The 25,002-nt window shown below is 44.2% G+C and overlaps 2 protein-coding genes and 1 long non-coding RNA gene across 9 annotated transcripts in view; 1 reads left to right on the forward strand and 2 right to left on the reverse strand.

The window, feature by feature from the left end:
- Positions 1–25,002, forward strand: part of LOC310749660 (tigger transposable element-derived protein 1-like) — a 462,962-nt gene that overhangs the window by 332,963 nt on the left and 104,997 nt on the right. The window lies entirely within an intron of this gene.
- MEGF11 (multiple EGF like domains 11) overlaps positions 1–25,002 on the reverse strand; it is a 331,350-nt gene that overhangs the window by 258,538 nt on the left and 47,810 nt on the right. The gene's annotated exons all lie outside the window — the stretch shown is intronic.
- LOC310749843 overlaps positions 1–25,002 on the reverse strand; it is a 313,237-nt gene that overhangs the window by 258,538 nt on the left and 29,697 nt on the right. The window lies entirely within an intron of this gene.

The following is a 25,002-nucleotide window of genomic DNA, read 5'->3' on the forward strand; positions in this document are numbered from 1 at the left end:
GTACGTTTTAATCCCCCATATGCCCCCCCAGCTCCCCAAAGCACCTCCCTGCCTGGCAAAACCTTGGCAGAAAACCATCTTTACAACTGCCCTGCAGATATCTTTCAAAAGCAAACAGCCGCACAGCATGGGATTCATTCCAGGTGACTTCCAATTCCCGGTGGGTGTGTTCAGATTTAATTACGGTGGTCCGTGGAGGGTTCAGAAGCCGTCTGCAGGTTCAGAGTGACAACTCTTAGCATCTGCTAGGCCTCCTGGGACACCATCTGTGTTGTGCAGAAAGAGGGTCAAGAACTTATAAATACGACTGATTCTTCCCCTTGACTTGACAATGTTTTTGCCCATATTTTTTAGGAAACGGTTTATAAGTGGCAAGGGCATTCCTAGATCCATAGAATGGCACAAATTTAAATTTTAAAAAATTCTATAAACTAACCTATACATACAGGTGCGAATTTACGACCTCTCAGAGGGAAAGACACTCTGTACGGAGAATAAAAGCAAACGCTTAAGAAATAGAGGGGAAGAGGGAGATGAACAGGGCCCTGTTGCAAAACACCTCAAGACTGTTGGACCAGACACTAACATTAGCCCTGCTAGGTGGAATATCAGCAGATCTCAGTAGCAAGAAGATCTCCAGACTTATCAGTCTTCAAAACAAGGTAGAACTTGATTTGATTTCCTCGAATGCCATTCCTATACTGCCATTACAGCTGCAAGTGGGATAGTCCTTCCTTCCTCCTACCCCCCACCCTCCAAGTTTCATTTCTCCCCTAAGAGATTCCCTGCACACCCAATAGCTGCAGGCTTCGACTGCGCTTTCCCCTTGACATGCTGCTTTCCTACACAAAGGGAATCTTCCCTTCCATGGGTGCTCCAATTGCCTGATGGTGGGCAGCTTAATGTGTGTACCGGCTCCATTTAAAAGTTGTCTTGAGGGACCATCACTTCTGCAATATGAACACTTGGTGCTAAAAACCATTGTTTAATGCAGGAGTAGACTACAACTCCCATCATCCCTGCCTTCTGGGCCATGCAGGTTCTGCATTGGTGCCTCTCATAGGCATCTGGGTTGGCCACTGGGAGAACAGGATGCTGGACTAGATAGCCCCCCTTTGATATGATCTATCAGAATCTTCATATGTTCTTATGCTGGCTGGGACTGATGGAAGTTGTAACCCCACGAAATCTAGAGACTGTCATATTGGCTGCCCCTGGTTTACTTTGGCATCACAGCATGGCCCTGATAGCTGAATGGTGTGGACTGCCCAGGTGACAGAACCACTTTGTGGAAAACTTTGACCAGGGGGACTGTAGGAAATATGATCGATCAGGGAGGCAGTGTGCAAGATCTTCTAAATAAGACTGCAATTCTTCAGAGGCTTAAAGGGACCCCTGACCATTAGGTCCAGTTGTGGCCGACTCTGGGGTTGCGGGTTGCGGCGCTCATCTCGCTTTATTGGCCAAGGGAGCCAGCTTCCGGGTCATGTGGCCAGCATGACTAAGCTGCTTCTGGCGAACCAGAGCAGTGCACAGAAACGCTGCTTACCTTCCCGCCAGAGCAGTATCCGTTTATCTACTTGCACTCTGACGTGCTTTTGAACTGCTAGGTTGGCAGGAGCAGGGTCGAAGCAATGGGAGCCCTGTTGCGGGGATTCGAACCGCCGACCTTCTGATCGGCAAGTCCTAGGCTCTGTGGTTTAACCCACAGTGCCACACGCATCCCCTAGAGAGGCTTATCTAGTTGTGAAAACCATCTTCACTTCCATGCAAACATTCATAGGGGCAGACAGCACACAATATTTAAAAAATTAATATCGTTCTCAGCCCCCCTTCCCACCTCCCTCTTCTGTCTGGGCTTCGGAGAAATTCCTCTCTGCTGCGCTGCCTTAGAAAAGGGTCGTTCCTTCTGCCAAGCTGAAAAAGCAACCAGGGTCATATGCCAAGCCTATGCTTTATCATCCGCCCAGCTCTCGTCCATAAAACACACTAAAGACTAACTGTCCTCCTTCAAGAGAAAGAAACATTCGTTACAAAAGGGAAAGGGAAAGAAGCAACCTCTGGGCACTTTCCCTTCAGTTCGCCTCTCACATCAATAATGGCCCTAAGAAGGAAAATGGAAATGAAACTGTGAAGAGATGCAGCTTGGATTTTCTCTAGGTTTCTGTTGGTAGGGGAGCAGGAGGATTGCTTTGAAAAAAGTCAAGGGCCAGAAAGCACAGCAGGAAGCTCAGGGTTTGTGCATGTGAGTGTCTGTGTATGTGTGTGTTTGTGTAGGTGTGTGTACACACACACATATTAACTTTTGATCATGTTCCCAGACCATAAAGCAGCCTCCTCCAGCCTGATGTATTTATTTCATTTAAGGCATTTCTATACCATGTAGTCATTCACATTTCTAAGTGGTGTTCATAGAAACAAACCATACAAAATATGTAACAATAAAACAAATTACAATGAAACCAAACACTACCTTGAAGTGCCTACCACTTACCTCTAGGTGTTTTCGACTACAAACTCCCATCATCCTTGACCATTGGCCATGCTGGCTGGAGCTGATGGGAGATGGAGTCAAACAACAGCTGGAGGGTGCCACGTTAGCTATATCTCCTCTGGGGGGGGGTTGATTCTGGAATGGATGGATGGACCCAGAAAAATAATATTTTTTTCCATCTCTTTCTACATTGCTGCGTGAGGGACCTGTGGCTCTCTAGAGGCCCATGGTCCAGTGACCAGGGATGATGGCAGAAAAGGCTGGAAAGTCACAGGTTGCCCACCTCTGTTCTACACATTCCAAAAGGATATCTGGCAGGATCTGACAGGCTGTTGGCTTGGATAATCAGCACACAATAGTTGTATTTACAAGAAGATTTATTGTATACAGTTATTAACCTCAGAGCCGCTCACACAAGCGACCATCCATCAAGATGAAGTTGAGGCATCTCAGCTCAAATTGCGCCTCCAACAGGAAATAATAATAATTATCATTATTATTTATTATTTATACCCCTCCCATGTAGCTGGATTTCCCCAGATACTCTGGGTGGCTTCCAACAGAATATTAAAATACAATAGTCTATTAAACATTAAAAGCTTCCTGGAAAACAGTAGTCTGACCTTATGGGTCAGGGAAAGTCTGGGTAAAAAGTGTGCATATAAATGTATGTGTTTGTGAAAATAATAATAATAATAATAATATAATTTATTATTTATACCTTGCCTATCTGGCTGGGTTTCCCCAGCAACTCTGGGCGGCTTCCAACAGAATATTAAAATACAATAGTCTATTAAACATTAAAAGCTTCCCTAAACAGGGCTGCCTTCAGATGTCTTCTAAAAGTCTGCTAGTTGTTTTTCTCTTTGACATCTGGTGGGAGGGCATTCCACAGGGCGGGTGCCACTACCAAGAAGACCCCCTGCCTGGTTCCCTGTAACTTGGCTTCTCACAGTGAGGGAACTGCCAGAAGGCCCTCGGCTCTGGACCTCAGTGTCCGGGCTGAACGATGGGGGTGGAGACGCTCCTTCAGGTATACTGGACTGAGGCCATTTAGGGCTTTAAAGGTCAGCATCAACACTCTGAATTGTGCTCGGAAACGTACTGGGAGCCAGTGTAGGTCTTTCAAGACCGCTGTTATGTGGTTTTGGCGGCCGCTCCCAGTCACCAGTCTAGCTGCCAAATTCTGGATTAGTTGTAGTTTCCGGGTCATCTTCAAAGGTAGCCCCACATAGAGTGCATTGCAGTAGTCCAAGGAAACACGAAAGCACCCACCCTCTTCTTCTTTGATTGACGCCTTTCCTTGACCTTTGTTTTTCTGCGAGCCTTGGGACTCTTGGGGTCGTATCCCACCTCTTCCTTTGACGAAGATTCCCCCTCCCCTGTGAGGTGACTAACGGCTGCTCCTCAGAGAAGTGGCCTCCTTCCAGCCTGCTCTCAATGTACTGATAATGTGCAGTCTCTCCTACTTCTGAGAAGGGGATGTTGTAGCCCACTGCCTTTGGCTGGCTGATAAAGAGGCAAGTCTCTTTCTTCCTCTTCTGACTGACTATCCCTCCACTCTCATCTTAACTGTCGGAAGTCATGTCTATGACAATATCAGAGTCATCCCAACAAGGAAATGGCGTGTCCCCGTTTTTTAGAATGTGCTTGCATCACTCCTATTGAATTATGCAAAGCATCTTGCAACTTGGAAGCGTCAGACTTTGTGCTTTCTTTTTCTTTTTTTGACTTTGTGCTTTCTTAGAATACTGAGGTCCACCAACTGGAGGCATGTGCGAAAGACTTGCACTTCACATGAAAGGACTTGGTGCTTTTGAGCAGTTTCTGTGCAGAGAGATCTTGTTTTGAATGTGAGTACTGAGCTCTTAGTGCTTCCTCACACAAAAATCCATTCCTGTTTACCTCAAGCCTTCTTCATTTCAGCAGGCTCCAAACATGAAAGTTCTCTGCAATGATTCAGAGAAATCTGAATGCAATATTCCCCCCAAACTGTTTCCTGTGGGGATGGAGGGTGGAAAGCACAAGTAAATAAGCTGGGGGCAAATTGGCTTTCTCAATTATGCCAGTCAGAAGCAAACTGATCATTAGTCCATTTCAGATTTGCCAACTTTGCCCTGAGGCACTCTTGAAAAATACTCTCTGGGTGCTACAAATGTACTGTAGCTATATAAGAGCACAGGTGGTTCAAAGAAGATAGGCTCAAAAGGACAGAAACTGAAGACTGCCTCAACAGAAACCCAGTAAGTAGCTAGATTGCTTTTCCATAGGTCTCCAAGTGATTGTGACCTGTAACCTGAAGATGGTCTTTTTTCACTTCCAGTATTAATAAGGCTGAATGATGAAGTTATTTTGTGAACTGAAGTTGATTGGTTGGTTGAATTCCTGCTGCAATTCCCCAATCAGAAAAAGTTACAACATTGGGGGCTTTTTAGTTTAGAGAAAAGGTGAATAATAGATGCATGGCATAGAGAAAGTGTACAGAGTTTTTTCTCTTTCTCTCATAACATTAGAACTCAAAGGCAACTGATGAAGCTGGATGTTGGAAGATTCAGGACAGAACAAAACAATATAATCATAGAATTGCAGAGTTGGAAGCTCAGGTCATGTAGTCCAACCCCCTGCAAAGCAGGAATCTCAGCTAAAGCAGCCATGGCAGATGACCATCCAACCTCTGCTTAAAAACCTTCAATGAAGGAGAAATCCACAACCTCCAAGGGAAACTGTTCCACTTTCAAACAGCTTCTATTGTCAGAAAACTGATGTTTAGTCAGAATCTCCTTGATTAGAACTTGAATCCACTGATTTGGGTCCTGCCGTCCAGAGCAGGAGAAAACAAGCTTGCTCCATCTTCCATGTGCCAGCCCTTTAGACATTTGAAGATGGCTATCATATCTCCTCTCACTCTCCTCTTTCCCAGGCTAAACATACCTGCCTCCCTCAACCATTCCCCATAAGGCTTGGTTTCCAGAGCCTTGATCATCTTGGTCCCCCTCCCTCTGCAAATGTTCCAACTTGTCAACATCCTTCTTAAACTGTGGCGCCCAAAACTGGACACGATATTCCAGGTGTGGTCTGTGCATAGTTACACTATGAGAGTCCCTCCCTCTGGAAGCAGTGACAATCGCCAACTTGGATGGCTTTAAACAAAGATTAGATGAAGTCGTGGAGGATAACGCTGTCAATGGCTAAGCACCAGAATAGCTATGTTCTACCTCCACTATCAGAGCCAATATGCCTCTGAAAGCCAGTTCCTGGAAATGGCAGGTGGGGAGAGATGCTGTTGTGCTCATGTTCTGCTTGTGGGCTTCCCACGGGCATCTGGTTAGCCACTGTGAGACAGAGTACTAAGTATCTCCAGTATCCCAAGGCAGCATACCTCTGACCACCTATCACTTGGAAACAATTAAGGGTTGCACTTTTGTGTATCGCTTGGAAACACAAAAGTGCTTACAGGCTTCCCATTAGTTGGCCAGTGTGGGAACAGGGCTCCTCTTCGGTTATTAGGTGGCTCTTTTTTGTGATATTATACCCATTTTTTGTATGTGTTAGGTGCCTTGGAAACCTCCATGACATAAAAAATTAAAATGGAAATAACACAAATCCCGACATTTCCTTAGAAAATATAAAATACATTTATCGAGAGGCAGGATCTCCGGTCACAAATGTTTGGATTGCTGATCCACAGCAGTTCCCAGAGGAGGTATTGGAAGAGGCGAACCTTGCAGCCTTGGCAAGGAGCTGTATTTGCGCCCCCTGTCCCTTGCACAGGACTGCTGCAATGGCCCATGCCAGCAATCAGATTCTTCTGCCAAGGTGCCCAGAGGAGCCTGCACACCTCATCCAGCCACCCAAAGCAGCGTACAGGTGGCCCAGTGAGTGCACAGATGAGCAGATGGGCTCTAAGCCACCAGAGTGAAGAGGCATGGTTTTTGTGCCCCACTGGGCATGCACCCTTAATTGGAGCCAATCTCACCAACCCCTAACTATGCTCCTGGGTAGAAGAGAGTCCCTTGGACTGCAAGAAGATCAAACCTATCCATTCGTAAGGAAATCACCCCTGAGTGCTCACTGGAAGGACAGATCCTGAAGCTGAGACTCCAATACTTTGGCCACCTCATGAGAAGAGAAGACTCCCTGGAAAAGAACCTGATGTTGGGAAAGATCGAGGGCACAAGGAGAAGGGGATGACAGAGGACAAGATGGTTGGATAGTGTTCTCGAAGCTACCAGCATGAGTTTGACCAAACTGCGGGAGGCAGTGGAAGACAGGAGTGCCTGGTGTGCTCTGGTCCATGGGGTCATGAAGAGTCGGACATGACTAAACGACTAAACAACAACAACAGTAGCTTGGACAGTGATGGGGGAAAGCCCCCAAAAGCTTCCATTTGCATAGCAACTGCAGAAGACCCAGAGCCCAATGTTGGTACAGAATCTAGCATCTTAGATTTTATTTTTAATGATAAGCTCTGGCTGCAAAGACAGACTGGGAAGTGTGCCTGCTTTGGAATACCTGGCAGAGCTTGGAGAGGCATTGATTTCAATGGCTCTACCCCGAGCAGGGCTAACACTGGAAACCAGCCATTGTTAGCCCAAGCGGCTAGATAAAACTGCTCTTCCTTCTGCCATCCTGAGGCTGCAAAGCCAGTGCCCTGTTGCCCATTTACCTCTCAACTTTGCATGATGAATCTCTCCCCTGCTTTCCAAGAAGCGAAGTCAAGCAGAAAGCAGGGTAATCAGTGACAGATGGAAAATTGGAGATCAAGTGGTAGGTAAAGAGGAGCAAAATACCTTTGCTTTGCAGTTTAAATAGATGTTTTGGGTAGCTTTCCCCCCCCTCCCGTTAATACCATGAAGAGGGCGCAAATTCAGTGTCACGGAACGGCACAGTTAATTAGACACACACACTTTCAAAATGCAGCTTTTGTGTTTGTAAGTAAAGCAATTAAGGCAGGGAGTGGGGGAAAGAGAATAGCATTTGTAATTATGCTATTGATCTTATACCCTTTCCTACTTCACTATGAAAACATTCTTCACACGTGATAAAGAAGAATCATCATTAATGTCTCTTACAACGCTTCAGGGTTTTGTGTGTCTAACAGTTTTCCTATTCTGCTTCCTTCTCAATCCCCTCTTCCTCCCTAAGCCCTCACTGAGAACTTTCAGAAACCAAAAAAGTATTGTGAACTTTAGGAATTTCAGAGCTCAGAGCTGAGGGGAGCTTGGGGGAAAAGGTGTATTAGAACAGCCTGCTAATTAAAAGGAAGAGTTGCCTTATACATTTCTGCTGCACAAATGTATCCCGCCTAGAGATCTGAAACATATTTTTTTTCCACAGGGCTGTTAAGAAAAAAAATCAGAAGTGAAACAAACAGGGGAGGCAAATCCCAAATCTCTTGCCTCTTTCATCTGGCACCAGACAGAACTCACTCTTTTCAGGTTTCAAAGTCCGTTAAAACATCACCTTTTGAAAGGAGATACTCAATTAGCCTCAGATGTGATTTATGTAAGGGTTGCAAGAAAATGCCAGCAAATGTTCGTGTTCAAAGCACCCACAGCAGACTCTATGAAGTCCACTTCGTATCACTTATAATTAAAGTTTCCAAACTATGAAAAAAGATCCAACATCATAATTAGTAACCGTGCGCTTATTTCTCAATTTCTGCTACAACAGACATTTACTTTGATCTGCATAAGTTGACTGATCATTAATGACATCTAATGTTAATTAATGACAGCGCACGTGGTAAAAGGGTCCATAGAGAATGAGCTAATTGCGCTTCATTTTTTAAAAGTATTTGTAATTTAGGAATTATTTCAGTAACTATTATTTAGGAAGACAACTGCAGCAGCCAAAGGTCTTCAAGAATCACTCTCGGCAATGTGATCCGCAGTTCATTTCTTTTTCTTATTCAGCGGGGAGGTATACAGAATCAGATGTAATTTATGGGGAATATCTTTTGAGACAAAAGTATCCTCTCTGGCAGGGTAGAAAGAAAGTGGGATTTATTAGCCAAGCATTGCATAAGGCAACTCTTTAGCTTAAGATATCATCCTTTAATGAAAGGAAGGCTTTTCAGATTTGTTTTTCAGATTTGAGTTTTACATAAATGGATAGTCAGTCATCCACTCAAAAGCTCCACATTTTTTATACATCTCACAGGGGTTGAGACTGTATTTTGTCCTTTAATGCGAAGCGAGGTCCAAGGTGTCATGTTGTTAGCTCTCTTGAGTGGTGACCTGCACATTGCCCAAAAGAGAAAGTATCAGAAAATGTGCATTCTTCACAGAAATGGCACTGCCATCTGAAGGGGTACAGACAACAGTCTGAAATCAGCCAATTATAATCCCAGGCTAAGCCAAGCACAAGTTGGAACAGGATGAGGAGGGGGACATGTCGGAAGCTAACAACAGTTTTAAACCTTAATAAAAGAAAAGGCACAATATCATAACTGTCAGAGCAATTTTCCACATCAGTAACCTAATACTCAAATGGCTGCATATTTTTGCAAGCAAACTCCCCCCTGCTGCATACCTGTTCTGCTCGGGAGCACCTATTCCAAGACACATTAAAAAAAATGTTTGGCTTACAAATGTTTGGCCAATTTGGTGAAAGCTGGAATAAAATAGATGCTACTATAGGGAACGAAGAAACACACATGCACACACTGATTGGCTCAAATTCTGGTTTCATTTTCTGTAAACATCTGGGCTGTAACTCATTGCCAGTTTTACCGCCACCTTAACATTAATGCCGCCTCCAACTCAACATCATAAAGATGGAGTTATTAACTTTAATTTGCTCAGGCTGTATTTCTCTTTTGCACAAGGGGATAAATCTCAGGCGTCCATTACCAGGCAGTGTTAAAAAACCAGAAGATAATATTTTCACACCATAAGCACTTCCAAGAGGATGTAAGTGCTCATTTTTGCCTTTCGATGCAATTTAGACAGTATACAAGTCTATAAACCAGCCTTTCCACAACCTAGAGACCTCCAGATGGTTTTCAAAAAGTATACTGAAAGCTAATAATCAATGTATTGATAATCAATGGCAACTCCTGCACATACACAAAAACACACCACCATCCTAATCGTTGTATCTTCATTTGAATCCCAAAGCATACATGTTGGTAAATAAATATCAGATCAGAAGATTCATTAATAAGGAAATTAATACGTGAATAAAGTCCTCCTATGGAAATCGCAGAGCTCTGTCAGTGTTTGAGAGCACGCTCCCTGATTAGGGTTATTTTGGGAATTTTCAACTGTGACTGTCATTTCACTGTTGTCTGTTGCCTCTCACAGCCACCTGTGAGGCAAGTTTCAAGTCAGGGAAATGGGGGGAGGAAAGGGGGGGCATAGGCAATTTGTCTGAGGCAATATTGCAAGTCTGTAGCAGAGGCTGTCACAGAAGTAGAGACATCCCAGATCAAATGTTTTACTTCTATGAACACTCTGTGCAACTTTCCCATAATCCATGTTGGTTTGTTGTTGTTGTTATTTACAGTAACTTGTCAGTGTCTTTTTACACAAAAGCCTCCAAGCAATTTGCAACACGTCTAAAACCATGAACATTGATTACATAGGTACAGACACATTCATACAAAAGCACACACCATTGGTAAATATATACAGAACAACCCCTACCCCATAACAGTCACAGGAAATCATACAACAGCAAAGTCATCACCATCAACAGATGTCAGTGAAGGTGCCAGATGGGCCTCGTGGCAGAGACCATTCTACGGATAGGAAGCCACAACTGAAAAGGCCTCCTTTTCCTGGCCACCACCTCTCCCTCTCTGAGCTTCCCTCAAAGAAAGGTCCTGAGGAATGTTTACTCTATAGCTGCACCATAGATTGTGGCTTGCAAAAAGTATTAAATCACTACTACCCACAAAGAGATTTCCTACCACCCAGTCACAGCGGCAAACCTGCAAGTCAGAGTCTGAATGTGTGTGCCTTGTTGTTGTTGTTTAGTCGTTTAGTCGTGTCCGACTCTTCGTGACCCCATGGACCAGAGCACGCCAGGCACTCCTGTCTTCCACTGCCTCCCGCAGTTTGGTCAAACTCATGCTGGTAGCTTCGAGAACACTATCCAACCATCTCGTCCTCTGTCTTCCCCTTCTCCTTGTGCCCTCCATCTTTCCCAACATCAGGGTCTTTTCCAGGGAGTCTTCTCTTCTCATGAGGTGGCCAAAGTATTGAAGCCTCAGCTTCAGGATCTGTCCTTCCAGGATCTGTCCTTCCACTCAGGGCTGATTTCCTTAAGCATAGATAGGTTTGATCTTCTTGCAGTCCATGGGACTCTCAAGAGTCTCCTCCAGCACCATAATTCAGAAGCATCAATTCTTCGGTGTGTGCCTACGTGCAGGAAAATGAGAATTGTTCCTCACTTCCACACATCTGGATGGGTAAGGACATGAGAAGCTCAGAGCCCTGCCGGATGAGACCGAAAGGCCCATCTAGCCAACATCCTGATCTCACAGTGGCCAACCAGATGTCCCAATCGGAAACCCTCAAGGTGGACCTGAGCACAACAGCACTCTCTCCTCCTGCAGTTTCCAGCAATTGGTATTCAGAAGGATTACTGCCTCTGGCCATGGAAGCAGAGCATAGTATTCATGGCTAGTATCCATTAATGGCCTTCTCCTCCACGAACCTTTCCAATCCTCTTTTGAAAGCCAGCCAAGTTGGTAGCGATCACTGCTTCCTGTGGGAGGCAGAGGCATCGTTTAACTATGTGCTGCATGGAGAAATGTTTTCTTTTATCTGAACCTTCCAACGCTACGTTTCATTTGAGGTCGTTTAGCTATCCCTTAAGAGCCATTGTCAGGACTCGTTCTTGTCTTTCTCCTCCCACTGGGAAGCCTTCCCCAGATTATTTTCCCCTTGCGATTACAATCACTACTTGAGCATTTAAAGGGGAACCAGGGGCAGATTTCTACAAGCATACTGGCGCTACCGGGAGTCGTAGTGCTTAAGGCACCGTGGAAGGAACACCCCCCTTCTTCTGCCTGCCACTTGTTTCTCTGTGCAACAGATTGCCTTTCCACTGTACAAGAGTGCATGTTCAAGCTTGTACACATCAGTTGCGCTGATGAAGGAACAGACAGCAGGGAATTTGGTAAAACTGTTAAATTCATGTTGCCTGCGAGACCAAGCAGAGCCAAATGCCGCATCTCCCCCTTGCTCCAGGAGAGGGGAAATGCAGCAATACCACCACAGCCTCTCGCGAGCTGCTCCATTAACGCCGCTGCTTTCAAACGGGTCGTCATCTCAAGCAAAACCTTTCCCACACGTGTAAAACTTTGCAGAGTTTAAAAGGACAATGCAGCCACCGAAGGGCCAGGGAAAACCAACACAACCCTCTTTAGCTTTAGGTGGCCAACAGTTCTTCTGATGGGTCTTGTGTGTCTTACACGCCAAACTCATATGCAGAGAATAAGCGGGTGAGGTTTTGCCATCACCCCATCTCCTGGAAAGCTTCCCTGCTGAATTTCTGTGGTCAGTGCTGCAGACTGGGACCAGTTCTGTGCGTCCATGTGATGGGGGGAGGAATGATCCCAGCTAGGGGGACCCCCATTCCAGAAACCCAACATACAGCTTTGCAGCATCTAATTTCATCCAAGAGGAGCTAGGTACGAAGAGTGCCGCTGCATTTATTAAAGTGATTAATAATTATGTTTAGGGACAGCTCCGCTTTCTGTTGCCGTCAGCGGCTGTAGTGCAGAAATCTTAATTTCGCCAAAAATCCATACATTAAAGTAATGTGCACTGCACACTCCATGCTTGGCTCCCCTGGAAGACACAGGCGTACCTGCACTATTCCAGTTCTCCGGTACACCAAAGTCTGGACGACGTCACCTCCACAAAGTGTAAATTGGCCAGAATACATCTTATTGAATCAAGGGTTTAACCCAGAAGCTAGCGACATCCTTTTCCATAGCAAAGATTAAAACAATCTGCCTAAGCAAGGCATACCCTCCTCCTTCACACGGCCCTCCATCAGTATGAGGCGGGTTCACACTGAAGAATCTATGTGTGAATTATAGAACATCTTCTAAGCCACCACTTTTGGAGCAGCTTCCTCAGCCTGAGGGCCATGTTCCCATCTGGGGAACCTGCTGAAGGTCAAATGCAAATTTTACCTTTCTCCAGTAGGCTAGTTTCTGCTCACGTTCCTCCCTATCCTCTATTCAGGCAGCCAGGAGGCCCAATCAGAGTTCAAGGACATAGTCCAGCCAGGCAAAAACCCTCGAGGTGGGTGTGGAGCAAGGCTGGTTAGCATAGGAGCCAACTCCTGGGGGCCGAAACCCCTTAAGCCCCCACCCATAAAATATTTTAGGGGGTCAGGCCCCCAAAAACTTGATGGACATTACCATTCAAATGGTGTGTGTGCTCCGCATCTTGTGATCGATTATGCAAGGCAGTGACTACCTGCCCTCCCCCCCCCATATTTTATTAAAATTGGCAGTCCTGCTGGTGAGGGGCATGGCCTGAGACGCATGTTCTTAGGGAGAATCCCAAGTAGAGATGGGGAGGGAGGAAATTCAATTCAGTTTCCATTTAAAGGCAAACCTCCCTAATTTGCACTTTCTGAAACAATACTTGAAATTGAACCATTCTTTTCTTCACTTTGCAGTGCAGTTCTCCAGCTGCTTAATAGAACAAAATTGTCTGTGCTGAGGTAAAATGTGCATAGAAATGCATGTAGTACCAGCCTTCAAAAATGTAAGGGAAAGTTGCTTTGCAAAAAACGCATGTATTAGGCAAAATTGCATTTAAAATGTGTCTGTTAGGGAGAAATTTTCACAACAATGCCAGCAAATTTTCATGAGGACTCCGAGGTGGAAATGCAGAGGACAGAACTTAAGAATGGATAAAAATGAGAAACTGAGAGACACCAGAATTGACAGATTCATCCCTCCATAGTCCCGAGGAGTCAGGTAGAGAGGGCTAGAGGGCCAGATTCAGTGAACCCACCAGCCCTGAGGTTTCCAACCCCACTGTAAAAAACTACGTAGTTTGAATAATAACAGCAACATTTTGGAGGCGAGTGGATTACACACATCACACAAACACAGTGACTAGCTCCCACAATAACAATATTCAGCGTGACTCAGGATCTTGCTAAGATAAATAAAGCTGATTAGCTCCAAGACAAAAACTGCCCTCCTGATGATGCCCCAATAATGAACGCCTGAGCTTTGCTGATGTTCCAGCACTCAGCCCGTCAGCAACTCAAAAGATAACTATGTTTATACCATCCAGCAGGGTGGATGACGAAAAGAAAAGTGTTGATATAGTTGTCTCTCTGACAACCCCTTGACATGCCTTTGCTGGCAGTTTTAATCAACTCCCAGCTGAGCCTGAGAAATTGGAGGGAGCAATAGTGACCTTTTAGATGAATTTATAGCTGGAGCAAACAGAAGCCTGACATAGCAGGGATTTCCCTCCCCTCCTTCAATAGATGTTGGGTGTTTAGAGAGAAGAAGGCCTTTAAGTGCTCTGGGCGCAGTCGGCCCACCCATGAGGCAAACTGAGGCAATTGCCTCAGGCGGCAGAATCCACAGGGGCAGCAGATTCTGATGTCAAACTTTCTTCCTTGCTTGTTCCCGATGTAGATCTTCACTCACCCCTTCTTTCCTGGCAGGAGGGGGGAGTCATTTTGGGGTGTGCCTCAGGTGCTTGGATATACTGGGCCGGCCCTGGCTTTGGGCACTTCTAGGAAATCCTAATGACGCCGCTCTAAATTACGATCGGGGTGACAATCCCTCGCCTTGAAAATGGAGATCCAAATGCTGAGAGAATTGCAAATGACCTGATGTATCATTTATTTCAAGAATGCATTTATTTATTTAAAGCATTTATAAAGTGCTTAATCGTTTTTTAAAAAAAATCCCTAAGTAGTGGTGCAACATAAGGTAGACTAATTAAAACAAAAATACAACACAAATTTTCTGGGAAACAGTAGTATAGACAGGGTCTGATCTTACGGGTATGGAAAAGTCTGGGTAAAAAGTGTGCATATAAATGTATGCGTTTGTGAAAATAGCACGCAAAAATTCATTACAGTAGGGAAATGGCTGTGCAAAAATGCATGTGTTAGGCAAAACTGCATAAAAACATGCAGCTATCAGGAGAAAATATCACTAAAATACCAATGAATTCTTATAAGGTCTTTTTAAAAAAATCACAAAGAGATATGCAAATGTGAAGAACTGAACTCAAGAATGGAGCAAAAGAGAAAAGGAGAGAAATTGAAATATTCACCCATCCCTCATTCTCACAGCTTAATTTTTGTAGTGACTGTGACTGGTGGTTTAGAATTGCTTATTGTTTTAGCTACTCCCGGTTTGTAATTGGGTTCGTTGTTTTAATGATTGGTGCCGCCCACTGAGAGCTCATTTGACACAGAGTAGGCTATAAATATATTAATAAACACTTAGATTATGATCAAGGACTTCCTTGCTGCTGTGCTACATCACCTCACTTTAAAGACAAGTTTTTACTGCTTCATGCTAATACTTCTGTGTATAAGGCACTAAGCAGCAAAAGCAAAGACAGGGCAGGCGATTAAGACCTTGCCCCACAGAGCTTACAATCTATAAATTTATTCAGTAATGGGCCATTTGCAAGCATGTTATGATAGGACAGAAAAACTGAACAGAGCTGTTTTAAAAAAACTAATGTGTACATTCTATCTGTATCTGACTTGATATTCAAATGTGAAACTCTGTTGAAAAGCAAAAAATCCAGAGTACAGTGGTATCTTGGTGCTCAAGTTTAATCCATTCCAGAAGTCCGTTGGACTCCCGAAACTGTTCGAAAACCAAGGTGCAGCTTTAGATTGGCTACAGGAGCTTCCTGCACTCAATCAGAAGCCGCGGAAACTGCGTTGGACGTTCAGCTTCTGAAAAACGTTCGCGAACTGGAACACTTAATTCTGGGTTTGCGGTATTCGGGAGCCAATTTGTTTGGGAGCCAAGCCATTTGACTACCAAGGTACCACTGTACCACTCCGGAGAAAAGCTACAAGTCTTGCTCAATCAAAGGCAACAGTTATGTGAGCAGTGCCTAACCCCTATCACACCCACAGACAGGGTCTGTTTCTTATGAAAAACCAATTTCAAGGAGCAAGTGACCTCCACATTATATTTACACATTATGAGGGTTTTTGGGGGCGGGGGAAGCCCTCAAGAGTACATGAAGAGCCGGCTTCCATTTAGAGACAAGAGCATCTATCTTTTCCAAAGGAAAAGATTTAGGATACATCTAATATGCCCTGAAGTATCATTGCAATGAATTAATTCTTATTTACAGCACTTGCTCCTCCAAGCTCTTCTCAAGCTGTACAAGCGTCAACAAAGCACCAATGGCGCCAGCCCCAAACTTGCCCGCATGCTAGCAACAAATAGGCAGTGATCAGTGGGCAATGATCAATCAAGATAGCAATCAATAGCTCCTTAGAGTCAGAAATAAGTTATCCTAGTCAATACAAGCATAGTCTTGGATTGAATGTTTGAGAAGAATTCAGCCACAGCCTACATCAACTGAAGCCCCCAAGAGCCAAAGGGATTTTCCGCCCCCGCCACCATCTAGGCCCTTCTGCAAACATCCCCATGACCTACTCTCATTCATTCATTTAATCCAGGCATAGGCAAACTCCGGCCCTCCAGATGTTTTGGAACTACAATTCCCATCATCCCTAGCTAACAGGACCAGTGGTCCGGGATGATGAGAATTGTAGTCTCAAAACATCTGGAGGGCTGGAGTTTGCCTATGCCTCATTTAATCTGTATACTGCCCTTCATCCATAGATCTCAGGGTGGTTCACATAAAAACACAGCACACATAATAAAAATATGGACAAATCAAACCAATAACCCACCCTTCCACAACACAACCCCCCCTTCCTCCATATCCAGACCATAAGATGATCTTCAGAGAGCCTTCTTTGTGTGCCTCCTCCACAAGAGGTCAGGAGGGTGGCAACACGAGAACAGGCCTTTTCTGCAGTGGCTCCCCATTTGTGAAATGCTGTCCCCAGGGAGGTTTGGCTGGTGCCTTCATCAGACACTTTTAGCTGCCAAGCAAAACATTCCTCTTTAACCAATCCTTTGGCTGATTGACATCCTAAGCCCTTTGAAAATGTGTTGGGGGTGTTTATTGGGTTGTCTATTATTATTATTAATAATAATAACAATAATAATAATTTTGTGTTTTTATATTGTGATTTTATGTTGTGAACTGCCCTGAGACCTACGGGTATAGGTATTCAAATTTAATTAATAAATAATACACACATTTTAAAAGGTATCGGATGTTACCTTCGTCAAGCCACAGGGACCACCCCCTCTCATAAGGAGGCATTAGTACTATAGGAGCCAGCTGTCGCTTCCCTGCTAGCTTTTATCAGCCAAGAGGGGCAAGATTCCAAAACACAAGTGGTCACCCTGGCTGACCTCTACAAACAAATGGTGACAGGCATCCAGATGTTGAGGGGCTGCATGTAGATTCTCAGTCATGATGAACGAGCATCAGGAAGAGCCCCCAATTTAAGAAGTTGTTAGGGGGAAAGCGCATGGTGCAAATAAAATGGTTAACGTTAGTTGAATAAAATACCTTTCCATGCACTGGCTCCAATAGGATTGGGCAAATTCATGGTGGATGAAGCTATCAATTGATACTAGCGTCAGTGGCTGTGCTCTGCCCTCCACAGTCGGAGGCAGGGATGTTTCTAAATACCAGTTGCTGAAACCACAGGAGAGGAGTGTTCTCTGGTGCTCAGGTGCTGCTTGTGGGTCTCCGATGGGCGTCTGGACAGGTTGCTGGTCAAGTTGGGCACCTGGCCTGATCCAGCAGGCTCGTCTTATGTTCTCCAATACATTCCTCGAGTTGGAGGAGGAGTTGGAGCATCTCTTGCACAACTGGTCCTGCCTCCTCAGAGCACCTTCCCCATCATGTCTGGAGCCCTGAATTCTGTCTGTCTCTCTCTCTCTCTGTGCAGCTCATTGCAGAAGACATGATCCCCATTTCTCCGGCTGCCAATATTTATGAATGTGTAACACCAAGTACAAGGACATTTTAGGGGCAGCCTATTTTTCCATGGAAATTTCATTTTCCCTCACTGTTTGGAATGAAGGCCATTATTACCAATTAACCTGCTGTGAACCCATATCACTGGCTGAATTGAACATAATTATTCATTCATAGTAATAGCTAAAGCAAATCCCGGTTTCTCTGTTCACTTCAGCTTCCCCTTAGGGAAAGCTTTCAAAGAGGCCATGTCCTTGGTTAGGATTTTTATGCCCAAACCATTCTTCCCTGCCCCCCCAAAACCATTTTCCTATCAAGGGGTGAGTGACAGGCAGGGCAGGAGTCAACACCTTAAAATAGAACAGGATAAAGCAAAATTGGGCAACCTCCTATTTGCCTAAGAGGGACCACCCCTTCCTTGCTGGAAGCTTTGAGTTGCATTCAATGCTGAATCTACTCTGAATACACCCATTGATGTCATTGGAAATGGCTAGCATATAGACATTAATTTCAGTAGGTCTACTCTGAGTGGAGTCCCTAAGATGGTTGGTTGATGCCTTGTACACCTCCTTCTGGCAACTCCTGCAGCCAAGTTGGTGTATTGCTCTGCTTTCCTTTGGACCACATCAGAAGAAGAGTTTGGATTTGGATTTGATATCCCGCTTTATCACTACCCGAAGGAGTCTCAAAGCGGCTAACATTCTCCTTTCCCTTCCTCCCCCACAACAAACACTCTGTGAGGTGAGTGGGGCTGAGAGACTTCAGAGAAGTGTGACTAGCCCAAGGTCACCCAGCAGCTGCATGTGGAGGAGTGGGGACGCGAACCCGGTTCACCAGATTACGAGTCCACCGCTCTTTTTATATATATATATATATATATATATATATATATATATATATATATATATATAAATTTTTATTAAATTTTCTTTTACAAATTATTCAGCACATCCTAATCTCATGTTTCACATTTTTTGTACTTCCACCAGCTCCTCCACCAATCATCCACATTATCTATTCATTACACATTTTCCATTTCTCATACTGCCGGTTAGTGCTCACTTATCAGATTATTTTTTCTTTTACAGTACGTCTTTAACATTCACAAAGCTTCTTTAAAACCCACTAACGTTGTCTGTACATCACATATACTTTTCAGATAGTCCGTGTACTTTCCCCAGTCCTCGATGAATTTGTGATCCTTTTGATATCTAATTTTCGCAGTCATTTTGTCCAGTTCTGCGTAGTCCATAAGTTTCATTCTCCACTCTTCGAGTGTCGGTAGTTCTTGTTGTTTCCATTTTTGGGCCATTAATGTTCTTGCCGCTGTTACTGCATATTGAAAAAGTTTATAGTCCTTTCTGTTGATCTCTCTTCCTGTTATCCCTAACAAAAAGGCTTCTGGTTTCTTTACAAATGTGTATTTAAACATCTTTTTCAACTCATTATATATCATTTCCCAGAAACCCTTAACCTTCTTACATTCCCACCACATGTGAAAGAAAGATCCTTCTTTTTCTTTACATTTCCAACACTTATTACATGTTTTATACATTTTTGCTAACTTGACCGGTGTAATGTACCATCTATAAACCATTTTCATAATATTTTCCTTTATCGCCGAACATGCAGTAAATTTCATATTTTCATTCCACACTTTTTCCCAATCAGCTAGTTGTATATTGTAACCCAAATCTCTTGCCCAGTGTATCATAACCGACTTAATCTCCTCATCCTTCGTTTGCCATTCCAATAAAATTTTATACATTTTTGACATTATCTTCACATCATTATTTATTATCTCTGTTTGGAATTTTGATTCTTTTTCTATATATCCTCTCTCTTTAAGGTCCTTTTTAAACATTTCGTTTACCTGGAAATAATGCAACCAGTCAAACACATGATCTTTAACTTGTTCAAATGGCTTCATTTTCCATTTCTCCCCCACTTTGGTTATCAGGTCTCCATAGGTGATCCAATTTCCTCTCATATTAATTTTCTTTACGGTCATTACCTCAAGCGGTGACAACCAGTGTGGAACTTTGGGTTCCAATATATTCTTGTACCTATCCCAAATTTCCAATATAGAACTCCTAAAAATATGATTCACAAACCCTTTATGACTTTTCTTCTTCTCCAACCATAAATATGCACGCCATCCGAATCTGTTATCATGACCTTCCAAATCTAGTAATTTAGTATTTTTTAATTTTATCCAATCCCTTAACCAACAAAGACAAGACGCTTCATAGTATAGTTTCAAATCTGGCAGGGCAAAACCTCCTCTTTCTTTCGCATCAGTTAACAACTTAAATTTTATTCTTGGCTTCTTGCCCTGCCAGATATATCTTGAAATCATTCTTTGCCACTCCATGAAGATCTTTGTCCCCTTAATTATAGGAATCATCTGGAACAAAAATAACATCTTTGGAAGCACGCTCATTTTAATTGTTGAAATTCTACCCCAGAAGGAAAGTTTCATCCTGCTCCAAACTTCCAAATCTCGCTTGATTCCATTCCACACCGGTACATAATTATTTTGGAATAAGTCAATATTTTTTGTGGTTAACCATATTCCCAGGTATTTTACCTTCTTAGCCACTTCAATTTCTGTTTCTCTTTGCATTTCTTCTACCAAAGTCTGATCCATATTCTTCACCAGTACTTTGGTTTTTTTCTTATTTAATTTAAACCCGGCTACCTTACCAAATTGATCAGGGGAGACACCTTGATCACGAGTCCACCGCTCTTAACCACTACACCACACTGGCTCCCAAGCAAGTCCACGAGTGAGGTCCTGTAATCTGGACAGCCCAGGACCTCCAAACACACTGCCCAGGCTTGCTCTCCTGGGAAGTCGCTTCAGTGCTTCTTACGCAGTGGTTTGACTTCACCCTTGGAGGCACACTCCACTGTCTCTTGAGAAAGACGGATGCCAGCTGTTCGGAGTAGGACTAACATTAGACACAACCCTCTTCTCTGCAGGGTTGGTTTGGACAATTGTCCTTATATTCTGCACAATGCAACACCAGTCTGCAAAAAGGCTGTGGGTATATTTGCATTTATTTCATCTGTCCCCCCCCCCCCGCATCTGCTTAAATTTATAATCTGCACCTTGGGTCCAAAAGAACCATCAAGGTAACTAAGAAGCAAAAGCAACAAAGAATTAGGAAACACAAAACAAATAGTAAAACCTTGTAGGAAGAGCCCGTTGGATCAGGCCAATGGCCCATCTAGTCCAGCATCCCATTCTCATGGAAACCCACAAGGGCTCTCTCCTCCTCTGGTTTCTGGCAACTGGTATTCAGAAGCATTACTGTCTCCAACTGTGAAGGCAGAGCACAGTGGTTGTGGTTAGTCGCCATCAATAGCCCTCCCCCTCCACGAATTTGTCTAATCTTCTTTTAAAACCATCTAGGTTGGTGGCCATCACTGCTTCCAGTGTGGTGTAGTGGTTAAGAGCGGTGGACTCGTAATCTGGTGAAACGGGTTCGTGTCTCTGCTCTTCCACATGCAGCTGCTGGGTGACCTTGGTGACTCACACTTCTCTCTGAAGTCTCTCAGCCCCACTCACCTCACAGAGTGTTTGTTGTGGGGGAGGAAGGGAAAGGAGATTGTTGGCCGCTTTGAGACTCCTTCGGGTAGTGATAAAGCGGGATATCAAATCCAAACTCTTCTTTTTCTTCTTTGCCCCGTGTGAAGGACTGGCCACTTGCTTTTCAAAAAGACAAAGCAGGAAGCAGAGCTGTTCATCAAGCACCCAGTTCCAAATGTTCTATGATTCTAGCACTGGCACCAAACACCCATTCTTTGGTCAGTACTCCTGTTTCATCACTATCATCCTCCAGCAGTATGGGGCCAGGAGTCTGTGAAGGAGGACACTTCAGTCCATGGCAAGCTTACACAAAAGCTGCATTTGTACTAATTTGTGTGTGCATTTCTCCCAATGCACACACTTCTGTCTGCAGCTTTGCCACCCTGGGATCCTTCAGGAGGAAGTGAAATATAAATCAAATAAATAGCAATAATGGAACATGCATTTCTGCTAGCTGATTTCCAGTAACAGAATGCATTTTTGTGTACTCTAAGCTGAAAGGACTTCTTGCCCCATCCCTCATTTGAAGTGTTTATTTGGCATCTAGCAAATGCCTTATCCCTGCTCCCTGCCACCCACCCACACAAAATTCAACAGCTGCATATGCCAGGCAAGTTGCCTCAATCTTTTTTATTAAAGAATTAGTTGTCTTTCTGTTGCCATTCAATCAGATGAGCCAAAGCTTTGCGGGGAAGAGAGACATAAATCACAGTTAGAAGTTATTTCAGGTTGTCAAATGAAGTACATCGACCAAAAATTTTAAATATATATCCAAAAGGAAACTTAGATTCCATTCTGTTCAGATTCCAGCCCCCAAAACAGAACTCCACTGTCGCTGCGAAGTATGGTGCGAAAAGAGATTACCAGTCTTCTTCTAAAGGAAGCAAAGCAGAAAGGAGGATGGCAGAATGAAGACAGAATGTCTCTCTCACAGAGGGAACATATGTTGAAGATGATTAAAAGGACTGTTTCCCCTCTTTGTTCTCTTAGAAATAGATGGCTTTCATACGACAATTAAGTATAAAAAATGATGCACCATATATTGAGCTGAGAATGAAAGCTGGGTGGATAGTGTCATATATCATTTAGCCACTAGGTGGTAGTAGACTTAGTTGTACTTAGGCAGAGGGAGCAGAGTCCTGCTGCTGGAGACAATAAAGCCATTGGCCAGCTGCCTGCCTGCCGTGTCCTCTAAGCCAGACATGTTTGCTAGTAGCCTCTATCTACTACATTTCATAGAAGGTATTTAGAGTCTGAGGCTAGACCTAACTCAGTCATGCTTGCTCATTTCAAGGACAAGAACTTAGTTGACTACCACCCAAATCGTATATATATTAGTGAACATCCAAAAATGCATTAAATTAAGCAAAACTGCTTTGCAAAAATGGGTCTATCAGGCAAAACTGAATTAAAAAAATACTACTGATGAATTTCAATGACGCCATTTTTTTAAAAATGGAAATGTTTAAAAAAATGGAAATTATTTAGCTATTTAGCTATATCCCACCTTTTCCTGAGACCTGGACTCAAGTTGTATAGAGACTCACTCCTATCCAACAACCCTTACCGCTGGACAGCAAGTACTGCTGCAATCTCAGGCAAGAAGAATTAAGAACCCAGTGAGTGACACTGGCAATCAACCTTCTGTTCACTCCACCCTGGTGTTCATCACCAGGCAGACAGGAGCTTTGATGTCCCCATTTTATTATGACTCAGGGAGAATTACAAGAGCCTCACTCTTGGTAGCCATGGAGTTTCTGCATAGATTAGAAAGGACAATATTCTACACAGCCAATTAAGATCTTATCATATTAATTGAACTGCCATTAGCACATCACCACAAGCCATGCCGAGTAATCACTGCGGGCAGGCAGGGCAAAAGAGCCTCTCTCAACAGCGCAAGGAGCCAGCAGGGCACCTAGCAGGGCTCATGGGGGGGGGGGCGCGGAACAGGACCGAGGATGGAGGGAAGAACTCCCACAATGTTAGAGCCCAAAACAGAGCAGACCGAGATAATCCAGCCACGGTACTCAGAGCTGGAAAACACTGGCACTTGCAGCAGAAAGGCAGAGGTCCAGCAATACAGTCACCAAGAGGCTGACCGTGAAAATTATTCCTGACAATAAGAACGTAAGGAGGGCCTGCAGGATCGGGCCCATGGCCCATCTAGTCCAAGAGACCCAGAAGCAGGACCAGCGCTCAACTGCACTCTGCCCATCTGTGATTTGCAGCAGCTGGTATTCAGAATTCACTTTGCACTTTGCACCTGGCTATTGTTCACTTGCAACCAAGTGAAGATGCCCAGGTGCCAGGAGGGCAGCTGATGTCTCTACCATCTGGAGGTGCATGCTTGGGGATCCTTGGGTCTTGCCTGTTTTCACACACTAGCAACACATCCCATGGAATTCTCTCCATTATATTTTATCTGCACAATCAGAACGAATTTCAGGAACCAAAAAATTTTCAATCTTCTTAACCTAGCTCAAGGTTGCCATATGAACTAGGTAAAGGTAAAGGGACCCCTGACCATTAGGTCCAGTCTTGACCGACTCTGGGGTTGCGGTGCTCATCTCGCTTTACTGGTCGAGGGAGCTGGCGTACAGCTTCCGGGTCATGTGGCCAGCATGACTAAGCCTCTTCTGGCGAACCAGAGCAGCGCACGGAAACGCCGTTTACCTTTCCGCCAGAGCGGTACCTATTTATCTACTTGCACTTTTGATGTGCTTTCAAACTGCTAGGTTGGCAAAAGCAGGGACCGAACAACAGGAACTCACCCCGTTGCGGGGATTCGAACCGCCGACCTTCTGATCGGCAAGTGCTAGACTCTGTGGTTTAACCCACAGTGCTACCCGCATCCCTGTCATATGAACTAGCCAGACGTTTAACTGAGAATCATTCACAGTCAGCTCTTCCTTTGAAAAATAAGACTTCCAAGCCATCTGGCTCAAAAATAGCAACTAGGAGTTCCGTTTTGGTGACTGTAATCCTGGTTTAAGGAGCCATTTGGCACCCAGTTTATATGTATATCTGAGTTTGTAACAGTGATTTAGAGGCATAATGCCTCTGTCAGTGGAGGCAGCTAACAACCACTGATAGCTTTCTCTTCCATAAATTGACCCATCTTTTAAACCCATCCAAGTTGGTAGCCAATACTATAAGAAACTTCCCGCTGAAATCCTGCAACTTGCCATGCCGCAGATATTCTGGGTGTTCCCCCACGCACACACTTTTGTTGAGCTATAGCATAAAAGTGCCCCTGTAGACAGCAATCAGGCGTTAACATTGCAGAAGCATCGCAGAACAACTAATAAAGCAGAATGAAGTGTAGAAGGTCATATATAAATCCAGCACTAATACGCTATTATTGTGCCCGTGACATGCTGCAGAAGACACCAGCAAAATAGCAGCAGCCTGGAGGGTCCCACAGGCAGGAGCTGCTGCTACCCAGTATGTTTGCTTAAAGCTCCTTGAACTAATAAGCTGGGAATGATCAGAAGCACAAGAGGAGCGGCTGGCAGAAAACGGGTGGGGGAAGAAACTCTCTTGCACCAATTGTTTAGGGTAGCAGATGCAAAGACTTCTGCTAGCTCTCTCAAATGCACATTATATTTTCATTAAGGCACATCCTAACAGATGACAAGAACATTAATAAGATTTACTATTGACGAGTCTGAATGGCTCCCCCACCCCCACCCCCGACACTCAAAGCATGGAAAGCCAAGAAATCTGGAGTGCTGTAATGAATTTTGCCAGCTTAATGAAAGCAATTAAGGTAAGCAACAAGATAGCAGTGGGGTAAGGCGCATAGATCAGCAGGATGCTAAAGGATGCCCACCTTCCCATAAGCACCACCCTAAGTCAGTCCCGGT

This window comes from Podarcis filfolensis (assembly GCF_964270895.1).
Source record: "Podarcis filfolensis genome assembly, chromosome: 14".
Lineage (NCBI taxonomy): Eukaryota > Metazoa > Chordata > Lepidosauria > Squamata > Lacertidae > Podarcis > Podarcis filfolensis.